Source organism: Pleurodeles waltl, chromosome 6, assembly GCF_031143425.1.
Source record: "Pleurodeles waltl isolate 20211129_DDA chromosome 6, aPleWal1.hap1.20221129, whole genome shotgun sequence".
Classification (NCBI taxonomy): domain Eukaryota; kingdom Metazoa; phylum Chordata; class Amphibia; order Caudata; family Salamandridae; genus Pleurodeles; species Pleurodeles waltl.
The window spans coordinates 444,723,360-444,745,884 of record NC_090445.1 but is presented as its reverse complement, the minus strand read 5'-3'; the positions used below and the strand labels follow the sequence as shown (position 1 = coordinate 444,745,884).

The 22,525-nt window shown below is 42.5% G+C and overlaps 1 protein-coding gene across 5 annotated transcripts in view; it reads left to right on the top strand.

Annotated features, from left to right (window-relative positions):
• Positions 1 to 22,525, top strand: part of KLHDC8A (kelch domain containing 8A) — a 74,933-nt gene that overhangs the window by 5,290 nt on the left and 47,118 nt on the right. The window lies entirely within an intron of this gene.

Here is a 22,525-nt window from a genome sequence, read left to right as displayed (position 1 = left end):
GTTTTAGTATTAATCCAAATGGTTCTGATTATATGAGCCTTTGAATAAGGAAACTCTTTGCTATGTTAAAGCATATCCTAAGTAAATTTCTTGTTTCATGCCACGTTTGGTGTATTTCTGCTCATCATTTTTATCTGTAGTGCAGAGCAAATACTTCTATGGAAATTAAAAATGGGAAATATTACTTTTTAAGTTCCCTCCGCTTTCATTTCCACCCCATCTTGACAAATCTGCACAACGCTTGGCATGCTGAACTCAAAATGTGATACGTATTTTTTATGGAACCTGTCATGCAGATTCGTCAAACGGCTCAAAACGTATCGCATGCCGTGGAAGTGAGAATGAACGTGGCCCAAACATGTTATTAAGAGCAATTGGTCTAATACACACACATTTACATATTTATTACTTCAGTGCAAAGGTCAAATTTCAGTTCATTATCCAGTAGATTGAACTTGACATGAGAAAATAACTTTACTTCTACACATATTGCAGATCAGCAGTTGCTTTATATATGGTAACAGCTCTCTTATGGCCAAGATATGTCTTCAATGCGATTTTACTTTTCTTATGAAGAATTGCTGAAATTGCTTGCTTTGAAAACCACTGTAATAGTTGAGGCCATGTTGATTAATTTACTGTCATTTTGTTTGCTTATGTTGTGCATAGTAGTCTGCATTGCCTTCTCGCCTCTGACGTGTTTAGCCTCAATCTCTGCTAAGCGAGGATTCACAAATGACTAGCTCAGTGTCTGCAAGTTTACTTTTCTTGCATCTTTTAAGCTCTTTTTTCGTTCTTCTTGTGAGAAAGATATGCACCTGCCTAATAAGATTCGGTTTCTGTCACATGTAATATCGCTGTAAGTACTTATTGAGAAAACCCATAAAAACTCTTGCAAATTGGGGATTGCTTAGCATTGGTGCTCACAGCCGATGAAGTGGAAATACAGCTTCTTTGCAAAGCGATATTGCACTCAGCTTGTTTTTCCTGAAAAAACCTGTGTAGACGTCACGGAGGTGTACGAGTAGTCCATCTTATCTTTGACATGCACATATTTAACTCCTTGCGTCCTGGTTTTAGTTAGTTATTGTTTTAAAGACACAAATGAAAAAATGCTATAGCATAGAAATTCAGAATGTTGCTTAGCGAGAGAAGGGGCATTATGACCCATTCAGGTTTCTGCCTCTTTTATTCATTGCCCCAACAATGGTAATAAATAGCAGTGTGTGTGTGTATGTATGTGTTTGTGTGTATATATATATATACACACATATACATAAATGGGAACTGTGTATTATGGGCCAGTATTGCAATCAAGGGGTCCTGGTGACCTTTATAAACCACAAGGCGCAGACAGAGTGCTTTATGAATGTCTCCTTAATTCTGAGATGGTGGCAATGTGGTACTATAATACTCGTTTTGTCTTTTTGTGTAATACATGATTGGATTTTAGTACTGTTTACAAGGATTTCCAGCCTCTGAGCATCACTCATTTAGGATTCATTGCTTGCCTGCAAGTGCAGATATATCTGTCAGTGCTTTCACAAACATGTATTTGTTGGGACTAATGTTTAATTTAAAATTTGTTCTATGCAACAGTGTGTATTATTATGAGTCAAATTTTAAATGCAATACACAAAAAGGTATAAACGTGTATTTTATGATGTGCTTTGCTTATGTAGTACATTGATACTATAGAGTAGGTTTAAGAAGACTTCCTTAAAACAAGAAAATAAAGTGCAATGTAGAAGAGTGTAACTTAGCTGACAGTATTCTGCATTTACAATGCATATTTTCACTCACTAGAGAGGATTCATTGAGAGATGTCGGCTGTGCCGATTAATCCTCTGAAAAGCAAAGCAATTGAAAGACGAAATGCTGTGTTAACCATCCATTCAACTGTTATTAGTTTAGGGATTCTAGATATCCATCCCAACAGCAATTGCTCGTGCGTTACAAATAAATTGTGTGCTGCAGCAGAATTACCCGGAGTCTTGCAAAGTACATTCCCTCTCTGCCTTGTTTTCATGCTTTCCTACATTTATCTGTCCTCTGTCTTTCGACCTAGTGAGTGTCTCATAAGTGAAGTTTTTTTTACTGCACAAAGGTCAACCAATTGGCCTTGTCAAAATTGTTGAAATTAGGAAAATACACACTGCATTGTAAATTAGAGAGCAGCGCCTCCTCCTCAGCCACCAGAAAGAAGTACAAAAAAAATGTCTTGCTCCAGAGAAGGACCTCTGCTCTGGAGGCTGGAATCAGGTTAAGGGCCAGGCCAGACCCCGATTCCTTCGTTTTGTGTGATTTGTTAACCTTCTTCTTCACTATGTTTAGCTAAGTGTAGGACCCTTCAAAGAGGGGCCCAGGTAAATTGCATTGCATTGCATGCACCCTCCTTGTGACGTCCCTACCAAGCATTAGGCGTATATGAACGACAATTTATGTGTCCCACAACTGTGGCTGTCCCTTCTTAAAAACACGTTTGTGTAATCCTCTCCGTATTCTAGAGGCCAGGGAAGAAGCAGAGTAGTGCATGGTATGGTTAGAATGACATAAAATCTCTCAGAAAAAAAATAACAAGTTTTAGAAAGGATGATTGAGATTGCGTTTAGGGCAAGACTGGCAGTACTGCAATCGGGCGTTTCCCCAGGAAACTGGAGGAGTGGGGGGTGGCTTTGTTACTGGGGGCCGGTTTTGCAGTAGTGCTGCAATATTGGCCCCTAATAACAACATCAGCAGGCCTGGCCGGCATAATCACTCGCTTCTCACGCTCTCCGCAGAGTTCCTTGTATATCTAGCAGCTTTCAGGCACCAATAAAAGTGTTCCCCCACCGTCTCTGTTGCTTGCCGATGCCGGGAAACAATAAAAAAAGAATGTAGTACTTTGTTTTTCTGTTTACCTATCCAACTCAGATTGGTAATGTAAAAGAAATAAAAGCACCTGCATCATTTTGTAGGCAGGCGCTTGCATGGTGTGTGTGTACCTACAAAGTAGCATAGCTGCGCCCTAATGCCTTTAATTGTTTGCTCCATAGTTCATTGCACAGCATGGGGGATTATGTACAGTATTACTTAAAACCATTGGCAAAGCCAATAGGTCCTAAAGGCGAGACCTGTTGGCTTTGCCAATGGTTGTTTCTCTTCACTTAAGCACTACAAAAGTGCTTCTCTTTCCCCTCCCCCTTAACCACAGTCATATTTCTTTCTCTCGCTTGTGTGCTTGTCTCCCCCCATATAGCCATCTCTTGCTCGTGTGCTTTTCCCCCCAGCAAGTTCACATTGCTTTCTCTCGCACATCTGCGTCTCACCCCCAGCTGTGTGCCACATTACTTTCTCTTGTCTGTGTGCTACTCTTACGACCCACACTGCCCTCGCTGTCCTTGCTGTTCTACCCCTCCTGCACCTTCAGTGTTGTTTCCCCCAGCTGTGCCTTCTGTGATGCATCTGCCCTGCCTGCTTTTACGATAAAAAAAAAACACACACAACTTTGTTTTTAAACATTTATCGATACATCTCGGATTAGTAAATTAAAAGTTTAAAAATGTGCCTGTGTCATTTTGAACAAAAAGAAAAGATGATGGATGGAATGCTCAATAAATTAAACATTCATCCACAGTCACAGATCTGGTTTTAATCCATCGTTTTGTTTTGTTCACCACGCCACCCCAGTTTGGACTCAGTCAAGCCCAGTTCGGGCTGGGCTGTTTCCATGGCTCAAGACTGATTTGTATCCGGCTGGGTCCATACTGGAATGTCATAGCAAGCAAAAAATGGTGGACTTAACCCAAATCTGTGACTCGGGGTGAATTTTTGATTTGTTCAGCATTCCCCCATCAGCTGTACTTTTTGCATGTGCCATTTGAAGGCATGTGCGTGTGTTGGGTGCATCCACTTGCCTACAAAATGGCATGGCTGCAGTGGCTGGGTCTTAGTGCCTTTTTTAGGGTCGAGCCTGCGTTGCATGCGCTCGCGCATGCGTTTCGCAGCGAGACTCTCTGGTATTTAGAAAAGGGCTCGGAGCCCTGTCAACTTCACGTCAGTGTTTTTTATTGGTTGGTGGGCTTCCCTAATAAAATCTGCTTGCCTTCATTAGTCGAAGGCACGCATATGTCATGCCTTTTCCGGTGGCTAGCCCTCCTCCAGCGCAGCGACCAAGTACAGAAAACATGCGAGGCTCGCTGTTTTCCATCGGGTTCGTGGACTTTTTTTTCTCTAATTTACGAGCCCGATCTCGCTTGGCAGAAGTCGAGCGCTTTACATACTTGATTTCACTTTTTCGGGTTATGTACAAAAATGCACTTTTGCCTGATAGGTGAAAAGTCGGGGTAGGAGTTTCCATCGCGATCGGCTCTAACGTGAGCAAACGCGAGACCCGATGCATTGTAAATGCTTGTTCTAATTAGCCATGATACACAGCACCGGAATGCTGCACAGAATTGCCAAAAACCATTGGCAGTGCCAGTAGGTCCCAAAGGCGAAACTTACTGGGTTGTCAGTGCTTGTTTCGTGGTAGTTTCATTTTTTTTTTGATTTACACTGTAATTAAGCATAAATGTATCTTTCCGGGGTGCCTCGCCTTTGCCTATACCTAAAAGAAGCATTTGTGGCGAATATCATCCTCATATCCAAATATCCAGTTTCATGCTTTCATTCAAAATAATACTGTCCACATCTGATATGATTGTACATCATTATGTTGAATGTTGAAACAAGTAAACCCTGAGGCAATAGGTCGATAATTCTGCTTCTGATTAATTTAAAATATTTAATTTATGGAATAATAACAGCAAAGGTTTTAAAAGCAAAATCATTTTTTACTTCGTGGCAATCATGGAAAACAAGACCTCAGCTGATTATAATTCAGACTAGCACCCTTCTTCCTACAGACATTCAGTCGGAAGGGAATAGTATCTGTTTACTAGTATTCCCATTAGAAATACTGTAAATATATCCCTGTGAACTAACTATGTCCTTCCTGGAGGTTCATTGCCTGTAATGTGAGTTATCAGTACCTTCCCTACTTTCTGTGTGATAGCATCAGCATTTTCCTCACTACTCACAATCATATTTCCAGGTATTCAAATCCATTTTGATTTTTCTTTCATTCTGATCTGATTGTCTGCCTGTCACACCAGGGATATGGGGCTCCATATGCTGTCAAACTATGCATCAGCAAAGTATCCATGGGCACTAGTTACAGGTCCACCTCTCAACCTGAAGCTCTTAAACTGAGGCAGGGAGTGTGCTTCTCTGAAAACACCATTTATGCTCTGAAGAATCTGGAACCTCTCTCAGGATAAACATGAGCAAGCCTCAAGTAGTGTTCTAAATTGAAGGCTACCCAGGGGCTAGTACTGCAAAGCATCTTCAGGTCATTGACAAAACAAACATAGCTTCTGGAATTCACTACGTATCTCTTCATACTACCTCATAACTGATCAGCATTACCACTCACTTTAGCACCAGCTCCAAGATTTCACTAATGACATCTATGGCTGGCTCGCCAGTATTCTGCACAACAGAACACATTTCATGCAGGTAAATCACTTACATTTTTTGGTAAACAAAGCAAATGCCACTTTGGACCATGCTGAGACTAAGAGACCAGAGAGATACTGCACAGTGCACCAACATAACTTCTGCTCAACAGTGGATCCTGAATAAGCATTTGAATGGTGCATACGTTTTCCTGATGGGCCCACATGATTGACAATGAGTACAAACTGCTCAAACTAAACTAAACAAGGCTGCTACTGTAAAATTCTTTCTGTTCCTTGCAGGGCCTTCATGATTTCTGAGACCAGGAGCAGTGAGAGAATAGCCAGCCACCGCTAGCAGCTGTTAACCCTTGCTACCCCTAATTGATGTCGGAGGCCCGATTATGAGTATAGGTGCTATCATTGCACCTGATAAATAACAATACCACGGGGTATGTTATTTATTCAGTGTGATTAATAGCGCCTATTATGAGTTTGTGGGGAATAACATGCGGATTTTGGTGTTTAATACACAAAAATCTGCATGATCTAGTAAATATCGTATGCTTTTCCGTTGTTAAATTTCGGCAGGTTTGACCGAAGGTTGAGGTATTTAATGCATCCCATGTTAATGGGATGCATTAAATACCTTCCAACTCATACTTCCAACTCATGCGTAAATGGGATTAAGCACGGGTTGGCATACACCGACCCCCTCATAATTAGGCCCTAAGTGCACTGTTTAGATCTTTTCAAAATCTGAAGTAGCCCTACTCTAAACACATCATTCGCTTCAGCTTGTCCCACATCTCTAGTCCTCAGACCTCAGGTCAATGAGTTTCTGGTTGAATCTTTTAAATACAGTTTACTGGTCTGCGGCTGATATTAAGTTTTGGTAGGCTTGTAATACTGTGTTGATTTACTTACATTTTAGTGGCCTCAAACTCAGACGACTGTACGAGTCCAACACATCAGTTTGAAGGTTTCGCTTGCCCCTTGGTGGAGTTACACCGTGCTTATTTGGGCTGGTGGAGCCCCCAGCACTCATTTTTTTGGTACTGCCACTTATTTTTTATCTCAACAGACATTGATCCAGAGCAAGATAAAGAAAAGCAATAAGGGTGGGAATGAAGAGAAAGACAGAAAATCAGTGACAAAGCGAGAAAGCATTAATGAAAAAGAACCTGCAAAAGTAAGATGACAGGGCAGGAAGTGTCTGATGGATGAAAGAGGCATGAGTGGAATCAAGAAGAGGCAGTCCTGGTACTCAACATCTCGACATTTGATAGCCCAAGCTGCATGCCTCTGAACGAAACTTTGGGCCTCAGCACTATTTATTTTACAAACTAAGCAGTGGAGATAGAATAATAACTTTGAGGCAGTAGTTGTGTGATTTGTTGTTTTATGTGTCCGACTAATGAGGCTCCTTCTTTTAAACCAGTTGAAACTTTTTCATCTCTATTCATTGGAGAGACAAACAATAGTCACAGGGCTAACACAAAACTCAGGTTTGTAACATACTATTTGTGGGTTCCCCGGAGTTATGACATAGGCCATTGGAATGGTGTAGGTCCTGGGATAAACCTATTGAAAAGCTCTTCTTTTAAGGGTCCATTTCACCATTACCTGCTCTCCTTCATCTACTTATGTATGTGACCTTTGCAGTCCCAGATTTCTGACTGGTTTCCAGATCCTGGTTATGCACAGCAGTATTTGTATTTAATTGTAAAATATAGAAAAGGCACCATGTATCATTTGTCAGTGTTTTCCAGGAGGGCCTATGTCTATGTATGATTTATGTAGCTATGGCGATGGTCCAGGGCCTGGGCCTTGGTAGCACAATTCTTGTTTTCATTAGCAGAAAATGTCTGAACTTAATTTGCTCTGAGTGGCTTATAATAGTCATGTGATCCAGGGTTGTGTGCAACTGTATCCTATACTGGCAACTAGCAGACCCTGCCTCACATGTCTAAGGTGCTATGGTCCTTGATGTCATGGGCCGAAGTTTGATGTTGGTCAAATACTTTCAGTAGTTGCTCTTCGATGTCTATTAAACGACTGCAGTCAAAACCATCAGTCATAAATTAGGCATTCTTATTGTTGTATTGCTGCAGGAGATTCAGCGAATGCATATGGCCTTTTGTAGCAGATCTTGTATGATGCCAAGTTGTAGTGATATGTTGCTGATGGTTCTTGTTGATGACAGGAGATAACCATCTAGAGACCATTTTGCATTGCTATCTGGATAACGCAGTGCTGGTGCAGACAAGACCTTCAAGCACATGGGTGGCTGGGCTTTTGATGATGTTTCAAGAAACTGATGTGCATTTATTTCTTTTCTGTACTTTAGTGAAGCAGATTATTGGGCTGTGATTGTAGTATTTCAATGTATTTCTTATGTTTGGCGACGCAGCTCAGAGCACGTTGTGAGATCTGCCGTAGCCCAGATAAATTATGACATATGATTGCCATCACTGAACAGCAAAAACAGAAGGGTTTGAGTTCCTCCAATATGTGCAACAGCAGCACTTCTCTCCATGGGAACTGATTGTAGACCAAATGAGAGTAGGCCAAGGGGAGCATGTGAGTTGAGACCTTTACTGGATACATTCTTTATCTGGAAGCACCTATAGCGCCATCTCTTCACAACAAATATTACTTTGTGCGTAAGTTCATTAGAGATAAGTAATTCGTAGTGAATGCGTGATCAAACTCGGACCTCTAATGGTCAAGTAAGTACAGAGTTACGGAGCAGGAAAAAGAAGGCACATGAGTGTCTCAACCGCACTCATTGACTGCAAGTCCCAAACTTTGCATAACTGTCTCACTCTAAGCTGGTATCAATGGATACTTTGATCTTGGAGTGTCAGATGTGGTTAAGGTCTTCTTTCTCATTTTAAACATTAACAATTGGTCCATCCTCGTTGTTCAGACTCTTGGATGTTATTACCTGTGATCTCTTGGGTCTCAGTGCCAACAGGTGTGGGTAGATTGCCTTGTCTTGAGGGCCCAGTAGAGCTCCCTTAAAGTTTTCCCAACAAGTCCCTCACTCCAGCAGATACCTTCATTTCTTGGATTCTATAAAAGTGTTGAATACCTTGTGCAGCGGAAGCATTCTAGCTAGGCCTTCTGTTTGTAAGATGAGCGTAAAATTATTTTGTAGAAGGGAAAAAAATCTCATAATGTGTAGAGGATTTCCGAAGAAATGTTATACACACATAAAAAAGGTCTTAAAATCACAGCACCAAAGTGTGCCTTTTACAGATATAAGAGCATTTCAGGCCAGCCATAAAAGCACCCCTCTGGCTCCCAGTGGAGCCCCAAATCAAGTTTACGGACTTGGTCCTACCGCCAATCTGCTGCGGCGGTCCCAAGTACTCCATCTAGCTGACGCAGCCCGCGCGCCCTATTTAGATCTATGGTGGGTCTGCCACAGTCTGCGTCAACGGAGTGTACTTTCACGTGGCGGACTCCAATGTTGGCGATTAGCACTCCGTCGCCGTTTTGATGGCAGGTTCCCTCCGGCCCTATTTAGATTCCACAGCTGTACTGGCGGTGTTTCAGTGGTGGTCTCATGATAGCAGGAGTCTATTGCAGAACCCGTTCAGTATTGTACTATGTCTGTGGCTATTGGTTGGATGCTAGCAGCCCACACCTGTTGTAAATTGGACAATTGTGAACACCTGCAAAACTTTCTATAAAACACACTCCGTTTCAGACCATGATCCTTTGCCATCACACTGTAGAACACCATTTGGACAGGAGACGTGCTTTTTTGTGTTTGTATACCCCTGTGTTTTTTGTAACTACCACTTTTATTTATTATCCTTTATCTCATTGGGCACTAGATTATTATTTTTTTTTTTTTACAATTATTCACTATGGCAGGGAAGAGGAATCCACGTTTTATAGAGGGAGCATTGTCTGTCATGGTGGATGAAAATATTAGAGTAGAGTCAGAATTGTTGGGAGCCCAACTACGAAATACATCCATATCTCAGAAAAGGCAAATTTGGACCAGAATAGTGGACAGAGTGAATGCTGTAGCTAACAATCTGCGCACACAGGAGGAAATTAGGAAGCAGTGGAACGACCTGCTGGAAAAAGCGTGCTCCCTAGCCTCCAAGCATCACCTGGAGGCCAAGAGGACTGATGGTGGTTCTTCCAGCCCCCATTACAACTATTTTCCTGGGAGGAGAAGGTCTTGCCAATCCTACATCCTGGAAGCTCTAAAACTCACTCAGTCTGCACATGATGGTATAGTGCTTGTAAGTGGTATTTTAGGCCAACTCACATCATACATGTGTGTCTGTAAAATCTGTAAATGTATGCTCATCTCCACTACAGCTTTTGAAATAGATATGTGTAGCTCACTTTTTAACAACTATTGTCCATGGTGTTAACTGATGACTACAACTACCATGATGCCCTTTTTTGTATCTGCAAAACAATAGTACAATGCAATGTTGGCTTACCTTCCTTTACTGCCATATATGCTCACATATCAAAAAGTTGTGCATTTCTCAGTCACTTTGTCATGGAATGTATGAAAATGTCAGTTGCTGTGTTGATGTAATTGCTCACATAATTCATAGTCAGTGGAATCCAAGATTTGCTACCATATGTGGCATGCCGAATAGAAGTAGTATCCACTCACAATTTACTTAGCACTGCCAATATGATGACCAATGCCAGTTTTACTTTTAAGTTGAGCTACAGTTTGTCTAATTCTTTTAGCGTGCTAGGCTTTGGACAGGTCTAGTACTCAAATTTACTCACTACTATGTTGGGTTGAAGGACTGATACATGTAATGTATCCACATCAGAAATAACATTTTGCATTTCAGGATATTTCTACATCATCATCACTGGAGTTGGCATCTGTGTACATCAGCCTGCTTGTGTAAAATAATGATCAGTACACAAAGTCCTAATCATTCTATCATTCTCAATGTTCTTTGTAAGGTTGCCTCATTTGCAACTAAATACACATTTGAGGTACAAACCAGATTTTAGCTGCATGTTGTCAGCCTTCTTTTCAGGCCGAACACCCCAGCACAGTGGGCCACCGTCAATCACTCATGGCACCTCCTCTCCAGACCAGGACAAGCCTTCACTGAGACTCCACTCCTCTAAGTCCAGATGATCGGGAGCAGCCTGGCCCATCTGGTCTGTCTGGACAGACAGCTCCAGTGAGTCACACTCTGCCTACAGCTGCACCGCCCACACCAGTTGAAACCACATCTCAGCCTATGGATACCGCCTCTTCCTGTGTCCACAGGAACCCAACACCAGTCTTGTGCACAACCCCGCACCCTGCACCCCCCAGTCCTGGCTGCTGTTCTGACACCACAAAACACTGTCTCCTGTTGTGCCAGAACCCAATGGTATGGGGCCCATTGTCTCCAGGGCACAGGTTAGTGGGTTTAGCTTAGGGGTCTTGGGAGGGAATCTGTGCCCCAGGAGAGTGAGCCCATTGCCTTCACTCTGACCCAGACCCCCATCGACCGAGTCTTGAGAGCAGTACAGCAGTCCTAAGACGGGAGGGGCCAGGTCCCAACCGAGCTCCAGGGTATCAAAGAGGTGCAGAGGGAGCTCATGTTAGAAATATGCAATCATGATGACAAAATGAGCTTCTTGACTGGGGTGCTCTTTGATATCTATAATTGCATGTGCAGGGCTTTTCCGGTCCCATCTGCCCCTGTCTGTGGTACTTCTACATCTGGGTCAAGTACACTAATGCCAGCAACAGACAGAGAGGCCCACCCCAGTCCCTACTCCTCTGCCCTCCTCCAGAGGTGACGGTCATCAAGACCACCAGAAGAGGATGGCAGGACCAACACCACCACCTCCAAGAGACCCAAATCCTAATGTCCTCCAGTGTGTATCTAGCATTCACTCTGTGGGCTATTTCTCGGACACATTTGATCTTTTTTGAGCACATTTGTATTTTGTAGATTGGGCTACAAACAATTTTGGCTCCAGTACTATAGTTTCATTCACCCTGATAGTCTCTGTTTTAATTATTATTATTTTTTTAACTTTACTGCATTGTTTTATTGTTTGAAACGCTTTACATTTCCTTTTTTTATGTAAATAAATGACAAGTACACATACTCCAAGACTATTGTGGTATGTCATATTTCATGTCTTTCTTCGACCATCATTTTGTCAAATCTATTGAGCAATTAGTTGCAAAGGAACAATAGACAATTGGTAACGTGCCACACATTTTATTCAAACATACAAAATTACAAAGTATTGGTGTCATACATTTGTGTGTAACAAGTCTTGGTCAAAGTCTGAGCTGATTTTCACAAACCATGTATAACCCCAATAGTCTGTGCCATTTAGAGGTTGACACTCTACCACCTTGACACTAGGGAAGAAATAGCATTTTTATACAATCAAAATATATCAGCAAATTATCATTGAGTCATGGCATCATCTGGAGCCAGACATCCTACCCTCACAACAGGAATTCCACATCAAATACATCAATAGTCTACATCATGGCAGTTAACAAATTGGAGGCCACAGAGCCATTGCAGTACATTGTGGCAGTATTTGGAGGCATGTCACCACAACTTTTAAGTGCTGTGCTGCAAACATTTCTTGCAACTAAGATGAGACACATCAACAGCTTCATACACTGAGCACAAATTGAAAAATGAGCCAGTGGCAGCAACATCCAACAGAAAACAGGCCGGACACAATCTCAAGAGCTTCCATTCAATGACTGTGCAAATTGTCTCTGTACAAGATCTGTACATCAAAAGTGGGCGTATGTCCCTGGATCAACCCATGTTTCCTTTGCACTTTCCAACAACATATCACTGCAAATGTCACAACCTTGAAACGTTCAAATGAAGATGAGAATGTGGAGGATCCTAAAACAGAATATCAAGGCAAAATGAATGATTCCAAATGAGAAAATTGACTCAAGGGATACATTTTGAGGACACATATATTTAGCACAAGCAAAGAAAATCTCTGTTAACAAACACAGTAGTCAATTCATGGATGCATTGGACATTCCTGAACTGACCATTACCACTACATTAGATCCACGGACTGATGTAATCAGTATGTCACAAGTTGTACTGACATTGGAGGTTACAGTAAGAAAAGGTGCACTTAGGTGGCCAGTAACATCTTGACGTAGGCCCATTCCTCCTCCTTCACCACTATCATCTTTAATGGGCATTTCAACATCCTATTCCGGTGGCTCTTCACGGTCTCCATCCTCTGCGATCATTGGGATGTTCTGTCGCAGGGCGATGTTATGCAATATGCAGCAGACAGCCGTGATTTGGCACACCTTATCAGGTGAGTAGAGAAGGCTCCACCAGGCTTGTCCAGGCACCTAAACCTGTCCTTCAGGAGCCCACTCCACTGGCCTCCATGTTCTTCCATGGGCCTCATTGAAGCAGACTTCCCCTAGCCTTGTTGGATTCCTCAGCAGTGCTAACAACCATGGTCTGTTAGGATAAACAGAGACTCCTACGTATAAGTAATATACCAATAGATTCATATTATATCAAGCCATTGTACCATCCCAAACTAGAATTAAAGAAAATTATCCTCAAGTCATGTTATACTTACCCACAAGCCAGGCCCTCTCAGCTCCAAGTTGTGTCATTTAGAGGGATATGGTGCTGTTCCATGGTATAAATGAATCAGTAGTTGACTCTGGAAAGCGTGCACACACACTTGAGATATAGAAATCAGCTAAGCCAGACAACTTGCACATTGATTGAATCAGTAGTTGATTGAATTGAAGTTCTCCCGATTGCGGTAGACCTGTTCCCTTGCGGGTTCTTAGCACCAAGGTAATATGTGTTCCATCTATTGCTCCAACCACATGTCGTAGGCCACCCAAAGCATAAAAATCTCCCTTCACAGTGGCAAAATCCTGTTGTCGTGGGAACTGGATGTACCTGTTGATGTGTCTCAGCATTGAAGAAAGGACTTCTTGTAGCACACCACTGAAAGTTGGTTGGGGCATGCCTCCAGATACTGCCACACTGCATTGGAAAGATCCTGTGGCCACAAAATGAAGTACTGCAATGAGTTTTACTATTGGTGTTATTGCTGTTGTATTCGTATTGTGAGACAGTAGATCAGGCTCCAGCTGCTGACACAAACCCAGGCTAGTTTGTCTATTTACCCTGAACTTCCTGAAAATATCCCTTTTCTCCATAGTAGCAAAGTCTGGAAATGGTCCGAAGACCTGAGGCTGTCATCTTCTACCCATGCCTGGGTTCAAATGTCTGCATGTATGGAAAACAAATCAGCTTAAACAGTCACACCATACTCTGATAATCAACACACATCTTATGTCTGAATAATATAAGTAATCTCATATTGTCATATACATACATATAATGCTGACTTTTTTTTTTACTTCAAAACTCACTTTTTTACATGTCTAAATATTTTTATGTGCAAATAATACACATTTAAAAATGTAGTTTGCACATATTTAAAAAAAAGGTTTTCTCTAAATACCGGCAACGGAGGTATTACTTCTCCCACCCAACTATCAATGTCAAACACAGTCATGCTTCACTTTTTAATGTGTTTGATCTTTCCAAAAACAGTGCTGTTCATATCCAACATTTGTATATACAAGTAGCCTCCATGTTAAGTGCTGGTGATGCACTAACAAATGAAAAAAACACAGGTTCACACTCTCAAATTGTGGGTGCTTGACCTTGCGGTCCGGTCATTGGCTAGCCGTCTGGTGTCTGTGGAAGTTGATCGTGTATTAGGTGGAACACTCCATGACGGACCCTGCGATAGGCTAACATGTGTGACGGCTATGCATGAAAGTCAGTGGCTATCTCCATCATGGATCGCGTACACCATGTACTTGTATGTGGCATATTGAAAAAAGCTCCCTTGCCTCCTAACACTGCAGCCAACAAGACCTCTTTATTTTTTGCTGCTGTTCCCAACCTCTAGGAGTCAGCATTCCAGGCAAAGCAGGTGACGGGGCCCCTGCCTTCTCCCCTGAGGAGCTGGGGCTCCTCACCAGGGAGACCCTGTCACTGTACAGCCAGCCTTTTGGGAACCCAGAGGAACAGGCACATGTTTAAGTGGGAAATGTTTGACAAAGTAACTTGTTCTTCTTTGTCCACAGGCTAGTTGGTTCCTTTTTTTTCATGAGTGAAGGGTTGTGGTTGTAGGGTAGAGAACTGAATGATTTAGCTGGGTACAAGATGTTGTTTGAAGATGTTAGAAATGTCTATACATTGAAATGAGAAGTCACCTGTGAGGATTAGCTCAGAATTCAGTGCATGTTACTCACAATTCCAGGTTTAATTAGACAAACTGCAGGCACCTTACTTCCAGTGGCTAGTAGGCACTGTACCACTAGTGTAAGTGGAACATACTGCCTAGGGGGAAATTAGAGAAATGTAAATCCAAGTATAATCTTTAAAGTTATGAAGTTGTCTGATACTGTTCTGTCAAGCTGATGTACAGCCCATATTTTGGAAAAGGAATATCTTTCTGTTGTAACATGTCATGGTGCCACATATGGGGCAAGGTATTTCCTTTGCTGCCATGTGCAAATAATGTACAGGTTGGTTAGCCTTTAGTAGCTCACAATGAGTTGGACTAATCTGGAGTGGGCCTCACTACATGAAAAGCTTCCTGTCCCTGACTTAGATGGTGTTTGGGTCCTGTATTCGTAACATGAACCAAAAAATGTGTAGGCTACTCCACAAATCACTGAAAATTAGGGTTTCTTAGGATCTTTGAAATATTTGTAAATAACCTATAGTGACTATTCTGAGACTGCATGTGAGAGCTACAACTAAATTGTGTCACTGCACTACAGACGAAAGCACTCAAAACCTCTTTGTTATTGTTTGTTTTCATCCATGAGGTCAGTGCCCATCAGAAGCATGATTTGTGAAAGGCCAACGCAAAGGAGGTGCAGACCCTGGGGTAGGCGGTGCAGCCTGCATTGCAGGAAAAAGTGGGAGGACCTCCGACGCTGGACCAGGAAGTCCAGCTCAGCCATTCTTCCCCAGTGAGGCAAGAGCATGCACCATACCCTGACCCCCGCTCCCCCCACCCCCCACCCCCAAATGGCCTGTATTCTTGCGGTGGCCTACCCGGAGCTTGATGGGCAGTTGAGGGCCCAACAGCAGCATCAAGGGGGTGGGTTATTGTATGTAGCTAATCTTGATGTGTAACCCGTTTTATTTACAGCAATTCTGTTTGGCATCACCATAACGGTTGACACACATCCAACGTACACAAGGATTTCTGAAGGGGGTACGTTTTTCAGACTGTGTCTAATGCTGTGTTTGATGTATTGTTTGTGCTGAAGGTTTTCACTAGTTTTCTCATCACAAGGCAGGTACTGTTTAGAGCAGATACATGACTGCATGGAACAAAAGGGGTCCCTGCATTTCTCTGTGTTATGAGGGACATTTGTACCAAACATGCCTCATTTGAGGATCGGATCAGGTGTGATGCTCCATCGGAGATGTGAGTAGGTAATGAAGGCCTTATCACTGGTGACATGGCTTAGTAAGCACTTGTTAAACAGTTTATGTTTCAGACTTGGTAAGGTATAACAATGGCAATATGATCATGAACATCTGTACCAAAAGGACTGGAAACATGTGTACAATGGCATCATCCCTTATCTGAAAGATGTTAGAAATGTGTTTCAATAGCAAACTTCAAATTATCTCATGTGGACAGTAGCAGATTGTCTGAAAGCCTCAGACCTTCCCAAATGAGTACGTAAGCCAATTTGTGTCAACCAGCATGAATCTGCATGCCAGACTGTATTGAATTAGTCAGACAGGAATGTGTCCACATTGGTGACTGAATTACCCCAAATGAAATGTAAGTATCCTCCGTTATGTCTAGATGGGAAGGCAATGATGCTGTAACAGTGATGCTCAGAACGACAATTGCAGATGGAAGGTTACATCACGTAGATGTTGAGAGTATCCCATTTGGATAAGTCAATATCGGGCCCAAAATAAGTTTCCTTTGGAAAGGCTGAAATGTTTTTGCTTGGTTCTGAAGTGGTTTAGGAATGTATCCATGCCTATGCATTTACTAGTGCAGTTAAAGCCATTTGTCACGCAGGGAAATAAAAGTGGATCGGAGACAAAAGGCATACATGATATTGGAGCTAGCATGGAGAATTTCTAGACTGTGAGCAAATGGTTTGTGGAATTCTTCCCACATGCATGAGATACTGATGATAAAGAAGCCACATTTGAGTGCCTTGAAGCTGGTGTATTAGGTAGACTTGGCAAATGTTTTCTGAGCAAAGTTCATGTTCAGCTCCATTTACACAGATACCCTCAAACTGTTGTATCTGTGTTTACAGCATCATCTGGGCAAGGCAAAGGTGACAGCAGACATGTCCGAGGGGAAGAAGCTGGGCACTGTGACCCTGGTGCAAATACGACCTAGGGACCCAGTGCCATCGAGGGTGAGCGGAGGCCACGAGTCACTCACCGTCTTCTTAGTAGGCCTCCACAGACAACCAACAACCAGTTCCTAATGGTGGCAGATCCTACTGCGAATATTCCACCTGCATTGTAGTCCGCCACCCATGTTTCGATCTCCACCCTCCATCTTTCTCCTCCCCCACGCAGTTGGCCATAGCCACTTCCCTAAAAGGGGTGGCGTCACCTTCACTGCAGGCACATCCCCCCCCCCGCCCTGGTCTCCCAGGCTGTGCTCAGTGAAGAGGCTGTTGATCTTTTATGGACTATCGTTATAAGCCAAACCGCACTACTGAATGCCATTCAGGGGTTTAGTGGTCAGAACACTCAGATGCTAGCTTACCTGGATGGCATTCACAGTGCCAAGTGTGGCCTACAGCAGTCATTCCAGGGTCTGGCCTCCTTATTGGCCTTAGTAACCTTGTGCTTCATCTCCCACCTCTTCCTCATCCAAAATCCCTCAACCCAGCCCTATCCAGAGGACACTCGCCCACTCAAACACACACAAGCAGCACATCCTCTTAAACATGAAAAGAAACACAGACACACACATACACAGACACCACATACCCCAAAACATCGACAGGCACACCCACAGACACCACACCCACTATGACACAGACATCCACACTCACCACCAGCACACCTGCAGACACCACACCCACACAACAGACATTTGCACTCGCCACCAGCACACCCGCCACAACAGACATTTGCACTCACCACCAGCACACCCACAGACACCACATCCACCACAGCACAAACACCCAAACACACCACCACACCCGCAGTCACCATACCCACCATGACAGACACATGCACCAGCAGACCCACAGACACCACAGCCACACACACCACCTCCACAACAGACACATCCACTGACATACATACTGTACACACTCACCCACACAACAGGCATCCAGTAAAAAACACAAAGCAAAACATACACCACATACACATCTTCGAACCCCTTCCACACCCCAGCCCACCCCTTCCAAATCCAAACCCATCTCTCTGAAATCAAAACCCACTACTCTCAAACCCAAGCCCCCCCCCCTCCTGCCCCCCAGTAACATAACTGAGGTGCCTGCTGTCTGCCCCATAGATGCCCCTTCCAGAGGAGGTGTCTTCTAGTAGTGAAATTAGGAGGCAAGTGATGGGCATGCAACCCAGTCTGGACTTATTATGAAAAAGCCTTTGTTCTTGTGTTACCCCAAACTGTTGTAAATCTTTGGAGAGAGTTATCTCATTAATATATAAACATATTTTCATTGAGAATACATTTGTCCTAGCCTTATTTTTTGATTGTTACTAATTGTTTTCTGATTTTGTTATTTCTGATAATGTGTGTGCCACCCATGCACTTACCCTGATTTGTGACAGTGACAAGCACAGGTTTTATATTTCAGATTTTTTTTTTTAAATGCATACATTAGTGTTGTACATTTGAGATGGACATGTTAATTTTTGTGCAAGCATTCATCATGTTAAGGGACACTTAAACCAAAATGATATGTGTTATTGTGACTGGCGAATGCATGCATGTTTATTTTGACATAATGTGTCAATAATATGCACATATGCATTACACAGGGAACCTGCCACTATAGAGTTAAATTACATCTAATGTTTGCCGTATGTTGACCACACCAAGGGGAACATGTGACCTTCATAGATCTCTGACATGTTTGCAGTTTAGAGGTAAGATTGGTTGTCATTCTGTGTACACCGCTTGTAGCATTTTGTAGTGCAATTGCTACAGTATCATGGATTTGAGTAGTTCCTATTGGGTATACTGTTTATGTGTATGATTTGGTAGTTTAGGGGACATTAATGCACACACCTGTATGGACACATTTTTATTTGGGATTACTTTGACTTTTGGTGTAGGTGTCCATTGCCATGAAGGCAGTTAGTTCCAAATTGGTGGTTGCTACTAATATCTTGAGGTGTGTTTTTAAACATTTTTCTAAGTTCGACGTTACAGACATATGCATTGCTCATCATTGTAGCATTGGTCGCAAACCTTTCTTGCACATGCTCGAGTGCAGTGGTAATGTTCAACCACAGTTTTGAGGATGGCAGGTAAAACAGTAACATACCTCCAGTGACAATGGGGTTGATTTTCATCTTGGTCCAGCAGCAAAGGTTGTTCTTCTACGATTGGATTCATGGTGAAAGGAAATGGGAAAACTAAAAAAAATAAAGGTAAGTTTCATGCTTATATTCACCCCAGTCTGCCAACTCAGGTGTGGCGGCTTGACCACCACAGTTAGGTTGATGGGAATGCACATTGTGATTGGCTCGGTGGGAAAAGGGGCTTGAGTCCTGCCGCCAGCTGCTTTTGCCTATGTCCCCGTGACTGGGGTCATCGGCGGTCTTTCGTATATGGACTCCCCAACATCTAAATTGGCTGGGCGGACTGCCAAGTAAATGGACGAGGGATCCGCTGGAAATTTGATGGCTTGACAGTTACAGCCAAGATCTAAATAAGGCCCTTAATATCTTCACATTATCCTTAAGACCTATTGCTATAAAGACCCATTGGTCTGCAAAAGTTAAATATAGTTTTATCCCACCAGGAACTTTCAGCTAGGATCCTTGCATCTGATCCCTCAGCGCTCCTCCTTCAGTCATTTGCAAACAAGCTGTCTGATCTCTGAGAATGCAGGGTTACAAGCTTTGGAATGCCCTAGACCCCCACCTTAGAGTAGAACCTAAATTACTCTAATTTATAAAACCCCTAAAGGTTGAACTATCCAGGAAATCATTTGACTAAAGACTTACGCCGGGGACCACTGATTGACGAATGTTGGTCAGGGGTTTCATCCTCATCCAGTGGAACTCTAATGGGCCTTTCCATTTTTCTTGCGTGTACTAAAAACTAAATGAAATGAATACATAGAAAGGCAAATAAAACCTGACCTTTCTAATTGCAGTCTGCGCCATTTGTCAGGTGAACATTTCAAAGATCAGCTTCAAAAGCATCTTTCAAACGTAGACAAATATGCTTCTTAATATTTCAAATAATGTATTCCTGGAATATTCATGCATGAACAAGTTTTTTCATTTTATTACGGACAACAAAGACTATGCCATTTAACTATTTTCAATAAACATTCTCCTGTCTGAAAAGTTATCTCTGCATCCTAACCCAAGAAATGTTATTGCAATGGAAATACATGTAATATAAAAATACATAATGGTTAAAGTGTATGTATGTATTGGCATTTACAAAGCACAAATTAGCTGGAGAGTAACAAAGTGCTTTACATTGAAATGGGGACCTTCATTTTTCAGTTCCACAATTTAATTTCACATATTAATAATTGTAGTTGCATTTTGGGTACATTATTTGTCAGAATCATACTGTTTTCAGACTAGTGCCAAGGCTGCGATCATATTCCTTGGCCTCACGTTCCAAAGTTGTCATTTAAGCTGGTAGACCGTATACCCTCCTGTGTGGGGAATTGAGATCTGCCTTAAGAACAAAGGGTTGTGATAACCATTTGGCCTTGCAACTTGCGGAAACCACTCATCCTTGTAACTTGTGGTTTATTGTGTCACTCACTATTGGACCATGTTACAGTGCCACCTTATATGCATTCTTTGTACATTATGACTAAGATTTTCAAATGCTTGCATCGGACTTACATTACTTTATTAATGCAAATCCGATGCAGTGTTCAGGTGATATGTACAGTCGCATTGGATTGTAACCCAAAGTAATGCAAAGTTGTGCAATGTGCTTACTTGCATTAGTTTGCATCAGTGGGGCATTCCATGGATGGTGCACGGGTGTTCCCATGCAACCACCCATTGGCTTTGACACAAACTCTTATCTACAAAGAATTGTAGACAGGGAGTTGTGCCAAAATCCTGCAGCTTCCTGTGGCAGATAGAACAAGGAGAAATATTTTATTTCTCCTTGATTTTCCCACCTTGCATGTGTGCTGCATTGTACAACACTCATGCTAAGTAGGAAAAGCCTTACAGCATATTTTTTGTTCCCGGGAGGGGTCCCTTTAAGTACACAAACTATGCTTCATACAATGCGGACACCCATGCACTATAGTGCAAGGGTGTCTACGTTAGCGCACGGCTGCCTAAAGTTTGCCAGCACAGGGTGAGAGCAGAACAGCACCACATCTTAGCAGTTATGGTCGTGTTCTACTCTTTCCTTTTCATGTAGCCCAGTGGAGCAACTTTACTAGCTGCCCTGAGTTGCCTGACTTCTATGTAAAACTAGACCCGTATGTTTAACTGTTTGTGCTGCCCAAAAATCCATATTTCACAGGGATGATATGCCAGTTCTTTATAACAGTAAGTAGGTTTCTAGGCATTACTATATATGCCGGAAATGACAACCTCAAACCAGACTGTTGAGCTTCACCAATCAATTTGTTAAATTCCTCCTAATGAAAGATAAACAAACCTCAACATTCTATTTGCCAAAGCCCATTAGCAATATTACAGATACCAAATTAGAAAACACTAAATTTTAAAGAATGTTATTAACATAGCCAAATGACTTCACTGAAACCACACTTTCTCAACAACGTTTTTCCTTATAAGGCAGTCAATTAAACGAGTCGAATATTTAATTAATTCTTTCTACACTTCATATAAAAAGGTCCAGTTCTCTGGTCAGCGGTTCCTTGTCCAAATTGTAACAAAATGAGGAGCACTGAAAAATCCCTGTGAGCCGGGCCTTAGTTACGCCTGTCTTTAAACAAGCATTGGCAGAGCCAATAAATCTGGTCTTTAGGAGACCTATTGGCTTTACCAGTGGTTTTAGCCATGTTGCACAGCATGGCAAAAAAGCCCACGAGTCCGCTGTGTCATTTTATATGCGTGCCTTCACAATATGACACACGCATTTTTTCTTTTCAAACAATCAAAAATAGTTAACGTGAGCGGGTGGTGGGGGAGAGCTCTGGTGGGGGGAGGAACCCAGACTATTGAGGTAAGCCAGACCACACTACTCAGTGACCCAGAAGACGTGTGAAAGCAACACAGGGTATGCGGGTGAGGAGTAACAGAGTGCAAATGAGGGGAACCAACAAAGAGGTCATGGGAAGGGAAGCAAACGGAGACAAGCCAAAGTGGATGGGGGGGTGGAAGTGAACAAACAAGAGAGGGAGCAACATGAAGCTAAGATGCACAGGACAGCAGCTCAAAGGGAAAAGCGACGTAAAAGTGAAAGCGTATGTAAGAGCGGCTCGAAGGACAAATTTGTGGAATATGAAATTTGTATAATGTTATGAAAAGAAAGGTGCTGAGGGAAGCAGGCCAAGTTATATTATGTTAATTTGTATAGAGCATTACTCGCCTGTGAGGGTATCGAGGTGCTCTGACAGGTGTATAGGTGTCTGGTTTCCTTGGGGTTAATGGAATAGCCAGATCTTCGGCTTCTTGCGGAATACAAGAAGTAAGGAGGAGGCTCTGATGTGTTGAGGGATGTTCGATATTTTTGGTGTGATGTAGGAGAGAGACCTACTGCTCTTTTTTTGCGGATGTGGGGTGGGTGTGAGAGAGTGAAGGAGAGTGTAGGTGTCT